At 45.4% G+C, this 7,436-nt stretch overlaps 1 protein-coding gene across 3 annotated transcripts in view; it reads right to left on the reverse strand.

The window, feature by feature from the left end:
• The window catches only part of PRRG1 (proline rich and Gla domain 1), a 90,771-nt gene extending 86,442 nt beyond the window's left edge, over nt 1–4,329 (reverse strand). Inside the window, exon 1 of one of the 3 annotated variants that reach the window (XM_081809008.1) lies at nt 4,215–4,329. The gene's annotated coding sequence lies outside the window, so the exon portion shown is untranslated. Of the gene's footprint in view, nt 1–2,724; nt 2,867–4,132 lie in introns of those variants that run through there. The other 2 variants (XM_081809009.1, XM_081809011.1) reach the window with 2 other exon arrangements.
• Nucleotides 4,330–7,436: the final 3,107 nt, after the last annotated feature.

Here is a 7,436-nt window from a genome sequence, read left to right on the forward strand (position 1 = left end):
CTCCTTCTATTTTCAATGACAGCCTAGCTGGATATAGTATTCTTGGCTGCATATTTTTCTTGCTTAGTGCCCTGAATATATCATGCCAGTCCTTTCTGGCCTGCCAGGTCTCTGTGGATAGTTCTGCTGCCAATCTAATGTTTCTACCATTGTATGTTACAGACCTCATGTCCCGAGCTGCTTTCAGGATTTTCTCTTTGTCTCTGAGATTTGTAAGTTTTATTATTAGATGTCGGGGTGTTCAAAGATACAAATGTAGTGATCTGAAGGGGCACCTGCACTCCAATGTTTATAGCAGCAATGTTCACAACAGCCAAACTATGGAAAGAACCTAGATGTCCATCAACAGATGAATGGATAAAGAAGATGTGGTATGTGTGTGCGTGTGTATACATATACATATATGTATACACACACACACACACAGGAATATTATGCAGCCATCAAAAAAGGAAATCTTCCCATTTGGGTATTATGCTAAGCGAAATAAGTCAATCAGAGAAAGATAATTATCATAGGATCTCACTGATATGAAGAATTTGAGAAACAAGGCAGAGGATCATAGGGGAAAGGAGGGAAAAAATGAAACAAGACAAAACCAGAGAGGGAGACAAACGATAAGAGACTCTTAATCTCAGGAAACAAACTGAGGGTTGCTGGAGTGGAGGGAGGTGGGAGGGATGGAGTGGCTGGGTGATGGACAGTGGGGAGGGTATGTGCTATGGTGAGTGCTGTGAATTGTGTAAGACTGATGAATCACAGACCTGTAACCCTGAAACAAATAATACACTATATGTTAATTTTAAAAAATTATTTAATGAAGAAAGAAAAAAAAATGATGTCGGGGTGTTAACCTATTTTTATTGATTTTGAGGGGGGTTATCTGTGCCTCCTGGATGCCTGTTTCCTTCCCCAAATTAGGGAAGTTCTCCAGTATAACTTGCTCCAACACACCGTCTGCCCCTCTCTCTCTTTCTTCTTCTTCTGGGATCCCAATTATTCTAATATTGTTTTGTCTTATGGTATCACTTATCTCTCGAATTCTCCCCCTCATGATCTGGTAGTTGTTTATCTCTCTTTTCCTCAGCTTCTTTATTCTCCATCATTTGGTCTTCTATATCACTAATTTTCTCTTCTGCCTCATTTATCCTAGCAGTTAGAGACTCCATTGCCTCCATTTTTGATTACACCTCATTAATAGCCTTTTTGATTTTGACTTGGTTAGATTTTATTTCTCCAGAAAGGGATTCTCTAGTATTTTCTATGCTTTTTTCAAACCCAGCTAGTATCTTTCATCATCCTGAACTCTAGTTGCGACATCTTACTAATGTCTGTATTGATTAGGTCCCTGGCAGTTGGTACGGTCTCTTATTCTTTTTTTTTTTGAGGTTAGTTTTTCCATTTTGTCATTTTGTTCAGAGGAGAATAGATGAATGAGAGAACAAAATGCTAAAAGGGTAACAACAACCCCAGAAAAATAAACAAATCAGAAGAGACCCAAAACCGGGGGGGGGAAAGAAAGAAAAGAATATGAAGAATATGATCAGACAGATGAAAAGAACAGAGACACACACTAGATTTTGGGTGTATTTTGGTCTGTTAGAAGAAACTGCCTACCAAAATTTTAAAGAAAACTTCATATATATACAAAAATAAGGGTAAATACAATGAAGGGATGGAATATGGCTATAAAAATGAAACTTAAAAAAGAGTTTAAAAAAGGAATTGGTAAGATGTTGGTTGAAAAGAAGAAAAGTTCAAAAAAAAGAAATAGAAAAAATAAAATTAAAAAAATTAACGTTGAAAGACTAAAGAATCATGGGAAGAAAGCCATGAATTCTATGTGCTGTATTCCCCCAGCGCTGGAGCTTTGCAGGTCTCATTGATCAGTAAACTTGGTCTTGGCTCTTGCTGATCTGGGGGAGGGACCTGTTGTAGTGATTCTCAAATGTCTTTGCCACCAGGCGCCCCAGGTGGAATTGCACCACTCTTGCCAGGGGCCGGGCTAAGTAATCTGCTCGGGTTTGCTCTCGGTAGCTTTTGTTTTCTGAACACTTTCTGCACAGCTCTAGAGGATGGGAATGAAAATGGCAGCCTCCCAATCTCTGGTCCCAAGGAGCTGAGAACTTGGGGCCCCACTCCTCAGTGAGCCCTCAGAGAAAAGCAGTCAATCACTCCTGCCTCCCTGGTCTCTGGTTGCATTCTGTGCTCACTTGGCCTGTGACCGAGCGTTTCTATCTCTGGCACCCCACCCCGTGTGAAGTCTCCAAACCCAGCAGATCCCTGCGGTGCGCTCCCGGGCCACTCCTCCTGGGGGAGGAAGGGGAGTCTCCCTGGATCTGCCACTTGGTGGGTCCCTGCTAGAAGAGTAGTGGCCAGATTGTGCCACGGATCACGGTCTATGGCAACCCCGAGCTGAGAGTCCACTCCTAGGCTCACTCTTTGCAGCCAGATTCCCCGCTCTGATACATGGGAGCCCTGCTGCACTCAGGCATCCCCGGTCTTTCTGTGACCCCGAGGGTCCCGAGACCACACTCTCCCAGCAAGGGTTCCACCCCCTGCTTAGCCACTGGAGCGACATCCCTCAGCGGAGCAGACTTCTAAAAGCTCCAATTTTGTGCTCTGCTGCTCTTATCACTTGCCAGGAGCGGCCGACGGAGGCCCCCTCCCCCGCCATCTATCCTCCCGAATATCGCCTCGGATTCACTTCTCCAAACGTCCTACCTTCCAGAAAGTGGTCACTTTTCTGTTCATAGAGTTGCTGCTATTCTTTTCTTCGATCTCCTGTTGAGTCTGTAGGTGTTCAGAATGGTTTGATAACTATCTAGCTGAATTCCTGGTACCAGACAAAATTTAGGTCTCCTACTCCTCCACCACCTTGCTCTACCCCTGAAAGCTCACTATTTATAAAACAGGATTCACAATCAAGGGAAAGGGGTGGAGGAGGAAGTAGTTGCTGTATTCAGTTAAAACAGATGAATAAGAAATCAACATTTATGCTTGAAAACACATATACCACTTTCCATAAAGTTCCTAATTTTGCAAATGAAAGCCTTAGAACCTTATCCAATACTACAGTGTTTGCCCTAGTGTTTTATATTCCCAATATCATTTTTAAAGGTTTTAAAGTGAGTCTACCCAAGAACTTGGTAACACCTCCACACACACATCCAATAATCCCCTCTTGACTGAAACCATCAACAGCACCCTAATCAACTTTTCACTTACCCTGACTTGCACTCCTTCACATCCTTCAAAATCTGGCTGTATTTATACTACGACTACCAGAAGGCATTAATTTACCTCTAAGTTTTGACACCCAACCTCTTATTTCCTCTTCAATTTCATTAGTTTCGCTTTTCTACTGAAGGGACACTTAAAAATTACATCAACAGCACAATTACAAAACCAATGGCTGCAGCCAGAGTCCGAACACACACAATGATTTCCAATTATATCCCTCTCGAGGCTGTTCCTACCACTGATCAAAATCAGCGGACCAGGAAGAAGGAAAAAGCTGCGGCAGGGAGGTTGTTCCCTTCCTTCCATTCCCTCCATGCCTGCCCCCCCCCCCAGGGCCACACTGCGACCTCATACACTGCCCCCTCCACCGACCCGCCCCCGCTGTCACCCGCCACTGCCTAGAAAACAGTCATAGCCTTTGTTAAAATGTCCACGAGCACAATGTACCAGAAGACGGACACATTCCCGGGGGCGGGGTGAAGGAAAGTCACACGAACGCCACACCCTCTTTGGCACTAGCGTGGGGTGAAAGCCCACCTTCCCCAGACCCTCTCCCCCGCGACAAGGAACGTTCCTGGCAACTCCGCACTCTGAGACGGCAGCGCGGGGGGGAGGGATGGGCCCGGGACGCCGCTCAGGGGCACCCAGCGGGGCATACTGAACTTGAAGCTGGGACAGCCTCCAGCGCCCTTGGCGAGCCTCCCAGTCCTGCCAAGCCTGAGTAAGGACTTCCAGCCTCCGGAGCCCTTCTCTTCTATTTTCCTCCTCACACAAACCCTCACCCACTCCCGCCACCACGCACTCCGTTCCGCACGCAGCCGGGGCTGGACACTCTTAAGCAGTCCGGCCAGTTTCTCCTCCCGGGACCGAAGCTTCCCCGGGCACTCACCCGCGCACTCCCCGAACCCTCCCGGGATGTTCGGCGCGAACCAAGTTCGCAGCCAGCAGCCCGGTGCCACCACCTCACTCACCGCGCCCCGGGCGCCGCTCCTCCGCTCTCAGGGAACCACCAGCCGCGCCTGCGCGCTCCCACCGCCGACGAACCTAGCAGGAGCCTGGAGCCGGGAACGGAGGGGAAGGGAGGTGGGAAGCGGAGGGGGTGGGGCCCGGGCGGGGTTAGGAGAGGAGGGGCGTGGCCAGGCAGGGTGGGAAACAGGAGGCGCGGAGCCTCCGCCGTCTTGGTCCGGAAAACCTAGTGTTCAGGGCACCCGGCTGGAGTTTTCCACTCTGGAGGTCTGTTGATAACATTGGCAGAGAAGTTTTCTGGTCCCCTCGGTGCACCCCCACACTCATCCTCGAGAAAGCGCGCTTGGCGTGGGGCCAAGCTAGCCAGTCCCCGGGGGCCACCACGCCTCTCCCTGGAGCCACCCTGGATCCTCCCTAGCTAGCCTTTCACCTTTTTGCATGCCTATCTCCCCACATGTTATTCCCCCACCCCTACCCTCCGCGCATTTTTCCTCCTCGCGCGCGCAGTCCTCAGCCCTCCAGAGGTGAGGGGCTTGGGGATTTCTCACCCACAGACCGTCTGTGCAGCGTATCCTGGTTAACTTGTCTCTGCTGTGTGCGAGCCCAGAACGCAGTGGGTGACTATCCAACCAGAGACAGCTGTTAAAGCTCAGCACTTTTCCTGAGAACTCTACTGTTGCTGTTTCTGCACTTTTAGTGACAATAATCTGCTTTTTTCTTAAAAAGATTCTTGAATAAGCCTACCCGAATATCTTGGGAAGAAGAACACGGGTTGTCAAAGAAGACGCATCTTTGACCCTGCTTTTTAGGAAGCCACCTTAGAATCTGAGCCTTCTAAAAGCCCCTCTGAGAAACAGAATATTCGGCCTATGTTGTGTGGACTTTGCCCTAATGGTTTCAGGTTTTCTGGCATTTAGCATTTTAAGAAGCCCAACTTGATTATTATTCCATGCTGCATGCGTGCTTAGTTTTAAGTTCTCTGCTTTTATGTTTAAAATCTGGTCAGCTGTGGTATCTCAAGTGCCCTCGGAGCAGCTATTAAAATAAACACACCTGAGCGAATCCAACGTGAATTGGCCTGTGGGCCTAAAGTGATTTATTCCAAATTACTTTTCCTTTCTTCTTTTTGCTTTAGTTATGATGGAATTGAGAAACATTTGGCTAAGAATAAAAGAACTGCCACAGGGCCACACCCCTAGTCCTGCCCAGCAACTGTTTTGACTGTGATGGCAGCATTTTTGGGGAGAGTCTGGTAATTGCCCTTAGAGATCTGAATATCCTGAAACTCTTCCCATTAACCTTTGTGGTTCTTCCATTTGTGTATTTTACAAACCAGACTTTCTTGAACTCATTTCTATTTTTTATTTGTCAAATAAGTATAGGGGGATTGTAGTGAAGACATACTGTAAGAGGGTATGTATATTGGTAAATGTAAACACCGACTGTAGGATGAATAAATCTGTAAATGCCTGTAAGTAGGATTTTGTCCTATTCATTTCACTGACAATGTTTTACATACAGAAGATGCCTTAAAAAACCCCACTCGGTTAATAAAGGTAATTTTTGCATTCTTAATAGATGTGTCTATATGTGTGTGAACTTTGATTACTGGGTTTATTTTCTTATTCTATGTCTGAGTTTGTCAGGATATTTTAATGGAAGTGACTAAAAGTACAACGAAGTAGCTTAGGCAAAAAGAGAAAGTTATTGTGTAACCCAAGCTGTGAAAGGGTAAGTATATGAATGACTTTCGGAATAAATGGAACAAGTAACGTGAATGCTTCAAATTCCAGGTTAGGCTCTCAAACAGCCTCTTTTAGACAGGGTCATTCTTTCAGAACATCTGAAAGGCATGTTCTGTAGGCTTAGAACCATGGCCTCTGACAAATTGTGGACTCATACCTATCAAGTTGTTACCAGACAGAATGAGCCTCTCTTCCCTCAGTTCCAATTTTTAGAACACCAAATAAAGAGCATGATTGGGTAAGATCAAGTAACATAATCATTCTTGGAGAAAAAGTACATGTGTGACATAACAATGGTACCCCCAGTAGAACCACTTTGTTGGAGGGGAAAAAAAAAAGAGTAAGGGGAGTTGCTATTTTCAGAACAAGAGAAAAGTGCTGGACAGATAAAAAAAAAAAAGTTTACCATGGAACAAATCTACTTCAGGAATACAGCCTTGAAATTATCTCTTACCTCTCTCTCTTATTCAAGTATTAACCATTCTTCTTAATAGTTTTCTGTGGCTGCTTTAAAAAAACCCCACAAGCGTAGTGCCTTTAATACAACACAAATTTATTACAGCTCTAGAAGACAGAATTCTGAAAAGGGTCACACTGGGCTAAAATCACGGTGTCAGCAGAATTGAATTCCTGTATGGAGGTCCCAGGCAGAATCCTTTCCCTTGACTTTCCACATTCTAGAGGCCACCTCCTTGGTTCATGGTCCCCTTCCATCTTCAAAGCCAGCAATGACATTACTCTGACACACTGAAAATTCTGCCTACTTCTTCCACATTTAAGGACTTTTGTGATTATATTTGGCCCATCCAGATAATCTCATATAATCTTATTTTAAGGTCAGTTGATGAGCAACCTTAATTCCACCTATAACTTTAATTCCCCTTTGTCATGTAACATAGTATTTCCACATGTTTTGGATATTAGCACATTGGCATTGTGGGGGGGGGGGGAGGGTGCATTATAATCCCAACCACAGTCTTTATTTTCATAAAAACAACAGAGCCTCAATCATTAGTTCCCAAACTGGAGTGCTTATAAAAAATACTGATGTCTTATCTGGATACCACCCCCATATATTATGATTTCTTTGGACTGGAATCCATGAGCCTTCTAAATACACACACACACACACACACACACACACACACGCTTGATTGGATCAGGATGGATAGGGAGGGAGTATCTCACCTATGTTGGGGCAATCAGAGAACTTCCCTGGGGATTTAGAATGGGGAGAGGGAATTGGTAAGACTGGGTGTCTGGGGCTATAACAAAAATGTAAGGGCTACGCCATCAGGAGAAATAGAAAAAAAAAGTCTGGAGGGGATAGAAGAGAGGGAAGAGACAGAGAAAAAAAGTAGAGTGGAGCTGAGTGTAGATCCTCAATGGTTGTCTGCCTCCTGATTACAATAGCATTCTTACCCATGGCTTCTATGAGGTACCACTGCATCCTCATAAGAAAGGCTTATGTCTTCGACAAAG

This window comes from Leptonychotes weddellii, chromosome X (genome assembly GCF_054177405.1).
Source record: "Leptonychotes weddellii isolate Sample4059 chromosome X, ASM5417740v2, whole genome shotgun sequence".
Lineage (NCBI taxonomy): Eukaryota > Metazoa > Chordata > Mammalia > Carnivora > Phocidae > Leptonychotes > Leptonychotes weddellii.